The sequence below is a fragment of the Oncorhynchus kisutch genome, linkage group LG19, assembly GCF_002021735.2.
Source record: "Oncorhynchus kisutch isolate 150728-3 linkage group LG19, Okis_V2, whole genome shotgun sequence".
NCBI lineage: Eukaryota > Metazoa > Chordata > Actinopteri > Salmoniformes > Salmonidae > Oncorhynchus > Oncorhynchus kisutch.
Genome location: NC_034192.2, coordinates 9,226,682 through 9,237,970, shown reverse-complemented (window position 1 = coordinate 9,237,970; position 11,289 = coordinate 9,226,682). Strand labels below are relative to the sequence as shown.

General features: G+C 45.1%; 1 pseudogene; it reads right to left on the bottom strand.

Annotated features, from left to right (window-relative positions):
* Nucleotides 1-1,383: 1,383 nt before the first annotated feature.
* On the bottom strand, nucleotides 1,384-8,994 carry LOC116355056 (protein MCM10 homolog; annotated as a pseudogene).
* Nucleotides 8,995-11,289: the final 2,295 nt, after the last annotated feature.

The following is an 11,289-nucleotide window of genomic DNA, read 5'->3' as shown; positions in this document are numbered from 1 at the left end:
AGTTCTTGTGCCTATTGCGTTTCTGGGATGTGTTTTCTCCCACATAAGTAAACCGAAGTGTTTCACATGAAGGACAGAAATACACGTTCTTAGTCCTCCGAGTTCTACACTCTGCAGGTTGGCACAAACAAAAAACCCTAAACCCTCTTTCCCTTCTCTCTCCATCCACAGAGCAGGATGAGAGGACACGGGAGAAGACAGAGCAGTGGAGTGAGTTCCACTATGATGGACTCTACCCCCATTATCCCCGCGGTTGGTGAGCATGCTCCATAGGCCAAGGAGATCCGAACATGGTGCACCAGCCTGTGATTGGCAGGACCCTGTGCCACTTAAGACACCTTGCCTATCAGACGGACATAACAAGAGCATGGGAGGTGGCCAAAACATCACTCACCTAGGAGTAAAAAATTTGACATACAAAACTATTCAACTCAATCATTTAAAATGGTAGTATTATGTAGATAAAACACAGTTTTGCAACATTTATATTCAAAACTATTAAAGACTGGCAGGTCAAGTTTGAAAAAGGAGGCTGTGATTGTATGCTTATCTCTGTGTTTGTACATGTATCTGTGTAGTGTGGTCTGTGTTTCTTTCACATCTGTCTGTGTATCAAACTGTACGGTCTTTTCTGTATTGTAACCCAACTGCAATCGCAAATATGAAACCTGTAACTGTAATTCAGAACCACAGACAACAATAAAATGTACTGCTGTGAAAAAAATATATGGCATATATATAGAGCTAAATCAGGGAGTGAATTCTTAAGCACCTAGATTCATAACCTGAATTAAATGTGTGAGTGAGAGAAAGAGCGAGTGAAAAGAGAGAGGGGAAGCTGAAGAAGGGATGATAAAATGAAAGTGTGCAAGTGAGTGCTGGGGAACTCATCAGACTGAGACTAATGCCGTGACTCCATGCGAGACTACCAACGTTCCACAGCTGCAACTTTAGACAGCACTGGGCCGAGAGCAGAGGACAGACAGAGAGGGACTATAAGGACACTGACAGACAGCTCTCTACCTCAGGAGTTGAACTAGTGCCTGTTTGTTCCTATATTTGAGCCATAACCTGGTCACATGGTGTGGTTGATAGATGATGTGTTCTATACAACCTGCTTAGATCAATACAACTGACTGTTAATCACTTTGAGGAGGCAGGCTATCACGTCAAGCTGTATTAAATCACTGTATTAAATCACAATTGGGAGAAGCAAAACAGTGAGCTAGTTCCCTTGTTCAGACATACTTGATCTTCTCTTTATCCAGCTCCTGTTACTATTTTTTGGGTGTCTCGAAAACCCCCTCAGACTAAGGACAAAATATAGCACAGGAGACAATTTCTTCCAGCAAGCCCAAGTCAGACAAAGGAGGAGATGGTTGGTAAATTACTCAGCACGATTTAATCAGCACATTCCCATCAAAGCCAGCAGGAGGGAACAACAAACAACTCATTCGGAAATACAATCGGATCCATTCAAAACACAGCAATTTAAAATCCATAATCAGCTTCAAATTATATCCACAGTAAAAAAACAAACATTAAAAGGACATTTAAAAAGCACTCTACAACATGCAGAGAAATATACACCAGAAAGTCCAATAGCACCAGCAGCAGTCGCTCCCTATGATGAAGACAATGATGAAGGTGACTGTAAGTGACTGAGGACTACAGCATGCCGTTGAGGAACTTGGGCTGCTCGTCACCTCGAGGCTTCAGCAGCTCCCCAGCTATCTCTGTGGACAGTAGTAGTCAAACCCGGGACCAATGGGAGAAGGAAGTGCTTTGGGTCCATCTGAAATCCAAACCCACTAAAACGCGACACTTACCTTCAACATGCCGTCTCTTTCCCATTTGAACAGGACACAGTTACGGCAATAGAGAACGCAGCATTAGCATATCTGATGAGCGCAGTAGCACATGACCTGCATTGTGTTTGAGAGTGTACGTGTCTCACCTGCAGTGTTTGTGTGGCAGGCGGTCCAGTGCGATGGCTCTCTGTCCACAGGGGCCCTTGAAGAAGCATTTGGTGGCGTCGAGCCACTGCAGCTCATGCTTCTCCTCCACACAGCGATCAGCAGGCTTGAAGTATGTGTACTTACACTAGAGACAAGACACAGATAAACACATACAGTGGGGCAATGTGGTGTGGCATTGTTGACCAGCACAGCGAAGGTGACCCGAGTCACACTCCTCCAGTTTCTCCCGGGCCAGGCGCTCAGGCAACTGGGAGAGCCGAATCAGCTTGCGGTCGGCCATCTTACAATCCATCTCCGTGGAGGACACACGTGGTCGCCTGAAACCAATGAAACATTCAGAATCCAGATCTGAGCTTCGGACAAGAAACCTTGGAGTGTTTGTGTGTGTTATAGGTAGATGAGTGCGTGTGCGAGAGAGGTGTGTGTGTGTGCTCTGAACTCAGCCGCAGTCCAGAGTACTTCTCGATGGCGATGTCTTTAGGGAGAGATGGAAGGGGATTGGCCTGTCGTACGGTGGACAGAGCTGCAGCCGCATTGGACTGGGAAGGCAGCGATGAACGTACCGTACTGTTGGTCCTACTATGGCTGCTTGCTATTGGCTGGAAGGAGCTGTGAGTCTTAATCTCCACCAGTGGACCTCTGGTGTCTGTAGCAGCTGCTGTAGTGCTGGGCTGGACCTGGTGAGCTGTCCTTTGACCTTTGCGTTTTGAACAGGTCAGCGTTGTTGAGCTGAGCGGTGAAGTCGGAGGACTCCTGTAGCTTGGTGCCGTCTCCTCGGTCTGGGGCAGACGAGGGCTTCCCCTCTGTCAAAAACAACAGATGAAGAGATTCCTTTAAAACACACATCCACCACCCTCACCTATTACACTTTACACAGATGCTCCTTACATGACATGGTGTCACCAGTGTTCCTGTATGGTCAGCCTTGACTTTGATGGGAATACATTCTGAAACTCAAATCAAATCAAATGTATTTATATAGCCCTTCGTACATCAGCTGATATCTCAAAGTGCTGTACAGAAACCCAGCCTAAAACCCCAAACAGCAAGTAATGCAGGTGTAGAAGCACGGTGGCTAGGAAAAACTCCCTAGAAAGGCCAATACCTAGGAAGAAACCTAGAGAGGAACCAGGCTATGTGGGGTGGCCAGTCCTCTTCTGGCTGTGCTGGGTGGAGATTATAACAGAACATGGCCAAGATGTTCAAATGTTCATAAATGACCAGCATGGTCGAATAATAATAAGGTCGAATAATAATAAGGCAGAACAGTTGAAACTGGAGCAGCAGCACAGTCAGGTGGAAGTTGAAACTGGAGCAGCAGCATGGCCAGGTGGACTGGGGACAGCAAGGAGTCATCATGTCAGGTAGTCCTGGGGCATGGTCCTAGGGCTCAGGTCAGTTGAAACTGGAACAGCAGCATGGCCAGGTGGACTGGGGACAGCAAGGAGTCATCATGTCAGGTAGTCCTGGGGCATGGTCCTAGGGCTCAGGTCCTCCGAGAGAGAGAAAGAAAGAGAGAAGGAGAGAATTAGAGAACGCACACTTAGATTCACACAGGACACCGAATAGGACAGGAGAAGTACTCCAGATATAACAAACTGACCCCAGCCCCCCGACACATAAACTACTGCAGCATAAATACTGGAGGCTGAGACAGGAGGGGTCAGGAGACACTGTGGCCCCATCCGAGGACACCCCCGGACAGGGCCAAACAGGAAGGATATAACCCCACACACTTTGCCAAAGCACAGCCCCCACACCACTAGAGGGATATCTTCAACCACCAACTTACCATCCTGAGACATGGCTGAGTATAGCCCACAAAGATCTCCGCCACGGCACAACCCAAGGGGGGGGCGCCAACCCAGACAGGATGACCACAACAGTGAATCAAACCACTCAGGTGACGCACCCCCTCCAGGGACGGCATGAGAGAGCCCCAGCAAGCCAGTGACTCAGCCCCTGTAATAGGGTTAGAGGCAGAGAATCCCAGTGGAAAGAGGGGAACCGGCCAGGCAGAGACAGCAAGGGCGGTTCGTTGCTCCAGAGCCTTTCCGTTCACCTTCCCACTCCTGGGCCAGACTACACTCAATCATATGACCCACTGAAGAGATGAGTCTTCAGTAAAAACTTAAAGGTTGAGACCGAGTTTGCGTCTCTGACATGGGTAGGCAGACCGTTCCATAAAAATGGAGCTCTATAGGAGAAAGCCCTGCCTCCAGCTGTTTGCTTAGAAATTCTAGGGACAATTAGGAGGCCTGCGTCTTGTGACCGTAGCGTACGTGTAGGTATGTACGGCAGGACCAAATCAGAGAGATAGGTAGGAGCAAGCCCATGTAATGCTTTGTAGGTTAGCAGTAAAACCTTGAAATCAGCCCTTGCTTTGACAGGAAGCCAGTGTAGAGAGGCTAGCACTGGAGTAATATGATCACATTTTTTGGTTCTAGTCAGGATTCTAGCAGCCGTATTTAGCACTAACTGAAGTTTATTTAGTGCTTTATCCGGGTAGCCGGAAAATAGAGCATTGCAGTAGTCTAACCTAGAAGTGACAAAGGCATGGATTAATTTTTCTGCATCATTTTTGGACAGAAAGTTTCTGATTTTTGCAATGTTACGTAGATGGAAAAAAGCTGTCCTCGAAATGGTCTTGATATGTTCTTCAAAAGAGAGATCAGGGTCCAGAGTAACGCCGAGGTCCTTCACAGTTTTATTTGAGACGACTGTACAACCATTAAGATTAATTGTCAGATTCAACAGAAGATCTCTTTGTTTCTTGGGACCTAGAACAAGCATCTCTGTTTTGTCCGAGTTTAATAGTAGAAAGTTTGCAGCCATCCACTTCCTTATGTCTGAAACACATGCTTCTAGCGAGGGCAATTTTGGGGCTTCACCATGTTTCATTGAAATGTACAGCTGTGTGTCATCCGCATAGCAGTGAATGTTTACATTATGTTTTCAAATAACATCCCCAAGAGGTAAAATATATAGTGAAAACAATAGTGGTCCTAAAACGGAACCTTGAGGAATACCGAAATTTACAGTTGATTTGTCAGAGGACAAACCATTCACAGAGACAAACTGATATCTTTCCGACAGATAAGATCTAAACCAGGCCAGAACATGTCCGTGTAGACCAATTTGGGTTTCCAATCTCTCCAAAAGAATGTGGTGATCGATGGAATCAAAAGCAGCACTAAGGTCTAGGAGCACGAGGACAGATGCAGAGCCTCGGTCCGATGCCATTAAAATGTCATTTACCACCTTCACAAGTGCCGTCTCAGTGCTATGATGGGGTCTAAAACCAGACTGAAGCATTTCGTATACATTGTTTGTCTTCAGGAAGGCAGTGAGTTGCTGCGCAACATCCTTCTCAAAATTTTTTGAGAGGAATGGAAGATTCGATATAGGCCGATAGTTTTTTATATTTTCTGGGTCAAGGTTTGGCTTTTTCAAGAGAGGCTTTATTACTGCCACTTTTAGTGAGTTTGGTACACATCCAGTGGATAGAGAGCCGTTTATTATGTTCAACATAGGAGGGCCAAGCACAGGAAGCAGCTCTTTCAGTAGTTTAGTTGGAATAGGGTCCAGTATGCAGCTTGAAGGTTTAGAGGCCATGATTATTTTCATCATTGTGTCAAGAGATATAGTACTAAAACACTTGAGCGTCTCTCTTGATCCTAGGTCCTGGCAGAGTTGTGCAGACTCAGGACAACTGAGGTTTGGAGGAATACGCAGGTTTAAAGAGGAGTCCGTAATTTGCTTTCTAATAATCATAATCTTTTCCTCAAAGAAGTTCATGAATTTATCACTGCTAAAGTGAAAGTCATCCTCTCTTGGGGAATGCTGCTTTTTAGTTAGCTTTGCGACAGTATCAAAAAGGAATTTCGGATTGTTCTTATTTTCCTCAATTAAGTTAGAAAAATAGGATGATCGAGCAGCAGTAAGGGCTCTACGGTACTGCACGGTACCGTCCTTCCAAGCTAGTCGGAAGACTTCCAGTTTGGTGTGGCGTCATTTCCGTTCCAATTTTCTGGAAGCTTGCTTCAGAGCTCGGGTATTTTCTGTGTACCAGGGAGCTAGTTTCTTATGAGAATTTATTTTAGTTTTTAGGGGTGCAACTGCATCTAGGGTATTGCGCAAGGTTAAATTGAGATCCTCAGTTAGGTGGTTAACTGATTTTTGTCCTCTGGCTTCCTTGGGTAGGCAGAGGGAGTCTGGAAGGGCATCAAGGAATCTTTGTGTTGTCTGTGAATTTATAGCACGACTTTGATGTTCCTTGGTTGGGGTCTGAGCAGATTATTTGTTACAATTGCAAACGTAATAAAATGGTGGTCCGATAGTCCAGGATTATGAGGAAAAACATTAAGATCCACCACATTTATTCCATGGGACAAAACTAGGTCCAGCGTATGACTGTGACAGTGAGTGGGTCCAGAGACATGTTGGACAAAACCCACTGAGTCGATGATGGCTCCGAAAGCCTTTTGGAGTGGGTCTGTGGACTTTTCCATGTGAATATTAAAGTCACCAAAGATTAGAATATTATCTGCTATGACTACAAGGTCCGATAGGAATTCAGGGAACTCAGTGAGAAACGCTGTATATGGCCCAGGAGGCCTGTAAACAGTAGCTATAAAAAGTGATTGAGTAGGCTGCATAGATTTCATGACTAGAAGCTCAAAAGACGAAAATGTCATTTTTTTTTTTTGTAAATTGAAATTTGCTATCGTAAATGTTAGCAACACCTCCGCCTTTGCGGGATGCACGGGGGATATGGTCACTAGTGTAGCCAGGAGGTGAGGCCTCATTTAAAACAGTAAATTCATCAGGCTTAAGCCATGTTTCAGTCAGGCCAATCACATCAAGATTATGATCAGTGATTAGTTCATTGACTATAATTGCCTTTGAAGTAAGGGATCTAACATTAAGTAGCCCTATTTTGAGATGTGAGGTATCATGATCTCTTTCAGTAATGACAGGAATGGAGGTGGTCTTTATCCTAGTGAGATTGCTAAGGCGAACACCGCCATGTTTAGTTTTGCCCAACCTAGGTCGAGGCACAGACACGGTCTCAATGGTGATAGCTGAGCTGACTACACTGACTGTGCTAGTGGCAGACTCCACTATGCTGGCAGGCTGGCTAACAGCCTGCTGCCTGGCCTGCACCCTATTTCATTGTGGAGCTAGAGCCCTGTCTATGTTGGTAGATAAGATGAGAGCACCCCTCCAGCTAGGATGGAGTCCGTCACTCCTCAGCAGGTCAGGCTTGGTCCTGTTTGTGGGTGAGTCCCAGAAAGAGGGCCAATTATCTACAAATTCTAACTTTTGGGAGGGGCAGAAAACAGTTTTCAACCAGCGATTGAGTTGTGAGACTCTGCTGTAGAGCTCATCACTCCCCCTAACTGGGAGGGGGCCAGAGACAATTACTCGATGCCGACATCTTTCTAGCTGATATGCACGCAGAAGCTATGTTGCGCTTGGTGATCTCTGACTGTTTCATCCTAACATCGTTGGTGCCGACGTGGATAACAATATCTCTATACTCTCTACACTCGCCAGTTTTAGCTTTAGCCAGCACCATCTTCAGATTAGCCATAACGTCGGTAGCCCTGCCCCCAGGTAAACAGTGTATGATCGCTGGATGATTCGCTTTAAGTCTAATACTGTGGGTAATGGAGTCGCCAATGACTAGAGTTTTCAATTTGTCAGAGCTAATGGTGGGAAGCTTCGGCGTCTCAGACCCCGTAACGGGAGGAGTAGAGACCAGAGAAGAATCGGCCTCTGACTCCGACCCGCTGCTTAATGGGGAAAACCGGTTGAAAGTTTCTGTCGGCTGAATGAGCGACACCGGTTGAGCGTTCCTACAGCATTTCCTTCCAGAAACCGTGAGAAAGTTGTCCGGCTGCGGGGACTGTGCCAGGGGATTTACACTACTATCTGTACTTACTGGTGGCACAGACGCTGTTTCATCCTTTCCTACACTGAAATTACCCTTGCCTAACGATTGCGTCTGAAGCTGGGCTTGCAGCACAGCTATCCTCGCCGTAAGGCGAGTACAGCGGCTGCAATTAGAAGGCATCATGTTAATGTTACTACTTAGCTTCGGCTGTTGGAGGTCCTGACGAATCGTGTCCAGATAAAGCGTCCGGAGTGAAAAAGTTGAGGAAAAAATAAATAAATATATGAACGGTAATTAAAAAGTGAAAACCGTAAAGTTGTCAGGTAGCAAAACAGGTTGGCAACAAAACGCACAGCAACTCGAAAACAAGCCTGCAAGTTGTGACCGGAAATGACGTCAAAAGAGGACTACGCCAAATGGAACTACCTGGGCTAAAAAAACGTATGAAAGTAATACCTGCTTGGTCTTCTGTGTGGGACGAACTGGCTTGGAGGAGCTCTGTTTGGGGGGACTCTGTGAGGGAGTGTTAGCTTTAGAAGGTGCCTTTGTTCCTGGGATGCTGTTTGGGGTAGAGGTGGCTGTAGAGCTCTTCTGGGAGGCCTCTAGCTGCTGCTGCAGCCTCTGCATCTGCCTCAGCTCCTCTGAGAACACACAGAAACACAACAAATATGATTACAATCAGAAAGCTGCCATGAATGAAACAGAAAACATTTACTGTATACATACTACAGGCGTTGATGCTACACTACAGCGCTATCATAATCATTTTGATGTACTGAACTCCTGCGGACAAACCTTGTAAATCGTCTTGGGATTTATTGAGGTTGTCTGGAGCCTTCCCTCCAGACGGCTGTGGTTCAACTTCCTCCTCCTCTTCGATGCCATCCGCATCTCCAAAGAGAGCAACGGCTCCATCCTCTTCCTCCCTGTCCTCACCGTCCCCCTCCAATACTCTTCATCATCGTTGTCAAACAGGTCATCTAGGTTGTCCTCTGCTTCCTGGCTAGCCTGCTGCTCCTCTCCAGCCTCGTTCTCAGCCAGCAGCTCTGTTAGGTCATTGTCATCATCACCTGACACACACACAGTGTTATAGAGTTTTGTTTTGATCAAAGCCATATATTTCCCACAATGCTTATACTCGCAACAAAGCGTACAACAAGCTAGCAAACAAATGATGCATATGATCAGCCTCCAGTATTTATGCTGCAGTAGTTTGTGTCGGGGGGCTGGGGTCAGTTTGTTATATCTGGAGTACTTCTCCTGTCCTATTCGGTGTCCTGTGTGAATCTAAGTGTGCGTTCTCTAATTCTCTCCTTCTCTCTTTCTTTCTCTCTCTTGGAGGACCTGAGCCCTAGGACCATGCCCCAGGACTACCTGACATGATGACTCCTTGCTGTCCCCAGTCCACCTGGCCATGCTGCTGTTCCAGTTTCAACTGACCTGAGCCCTAGGACCATGCCCCAGGACTACCTGACATGATGACTCCTTGCTGTCCCCAGTCCACCTGGCCATGCTGCTGCTCCAGTTTCAACTTCCACCTGACTGTGCTGCTGCTCCAGTTTAAACTGTTCTGCCTTATTATTATTCGACCATGCTGGTCATTTATGAACATTTGAACATCTTGGCCATGTTCTGATATAATCTCCACCCGGCACAGCCAGAAGAGGACTGGCCACCCCACATAGCCTGGTTCCTCTCTAGGTTTCTTCCTAGGTATTGGCCTTTCTAGGGAGTTTTTCCTAGCCACCGTGCTTCTACACCTGCATTGCTTGCTGTTTGGGGTTTTAGGCTGGGTTTCTGTACAGCACTTTGAGATATCAGCTGATGTACGAAGGGCTATATAAATACATTTGATTTGATTTGATATGATCACCACTCCAGGCAGTGCGAAATCCAGGGTAGCAACGTCAACGTAGCAAGCAGTGAGTGTGTGTCACACGGCAAGCAACAATGTTATTTTGAGGTAATGAAGGTCACTTCTGGTCAAATTACGTTTCGATTGTATACTTTTTGTGTAGTGACCAAGAAAACGACATTTTCTTGCAAATAATTATGTCGTTCATCTTATTTGATGGTTTCAGTCACTTCTCTAGGTAGCTATCTTCGTTTCTTCAAATTACTACGGAGAAAGAACTGAAATCTGGCGCCAAACGAAGGACCCCTATCAAATAGAATAGCGGCTACTATTTCGCCTGTCCAAAGAATTTGTGGTATAAGTTTCCTCTCACAGATCACCAGGGATGGAAAAACGACCCAAATGTCATACTTTAGTAAAAGTAAAGATACCTTAAGTATCGAAATCATTTCAAATTTCTTATATTAAGCAAACCAGGCGGTTTGCTTACATTTACAGATAATCAGGGTCACACTCCAACACTCAGACATGATTTACAAACAAAGCGTTTGTGTTTAGTGAGTTCACCAGATCAGAGGCAGTTGGGTTTACTAGGGATTTTCTCTTTAAGTGCGTGAATTAGACTATTTTCCTGTCCTTCTAAACATTCAAAATGTAACGAGTACTTTTGGATGTCAGGGAAAATGTATGGAGTAGAAAGTACATTATTTTCTTTAGTAATGTAGTGGAGTAAAAGTTCCCCCAAAAACTACTTTACACTGCTGCAAATTACTCGCATATCGCCAATAAAATCATAAATGTATCCCTAGTGTATACTTCATTTACATTTTTTGTAATTATTATCCACATTATTTTATACGTTTATTTCATTTTATTGACTGGTGTCTGTAAAGTAGGCATGGCTCATTTATATATAGGCAACAGCCGCTGTGCTAATATATACACAAAGGTGGTGAATGTCAACAAACATGGTTTGTGCTATCCGGGATCAAGACCATATTGAATTTGAATGGTGAAGGTAAGAGTTAAGAGGTCAGTTACGGTGAGTCCCAAAGAACCCGGATTGCATTGACGGAACAAACATCTGAAGATATTTAACCTTTACTTAACTAGGCAAGTCAGTTAAGAACAAATTCTTATTTACAGTGACGGCATTATATATATATATATATAAAAAGAGACAAAACAAGAGAGACAACACTACATGAAAAGAGATTTAAGACATCGCATGGCAGCAACACATAACACAACATGGCAGCAGGACATGGTAGCAGCACAAAACAGGTTATAAACATTGGACACAGACAACAGCACAACGGGTAAGAAGGTACAGACAATACATCACGCAAAACAGCCACAACTGTCAGTAAGTGTCCATGATTGGGTCTTTACGAGATTGAGATAAAACTGTCCAGTTTGAGTGTTTGTTGCAGCTCGAGCTGCTTTATCCCATAGATATAAAGCCGATTCTATATCCATGGTGGGTACTCTCATGTTGCATTTTTTCAGGTGGAATAAGAGTTTTATATTCTAGATGTGTGTGCAACAAAGAGACA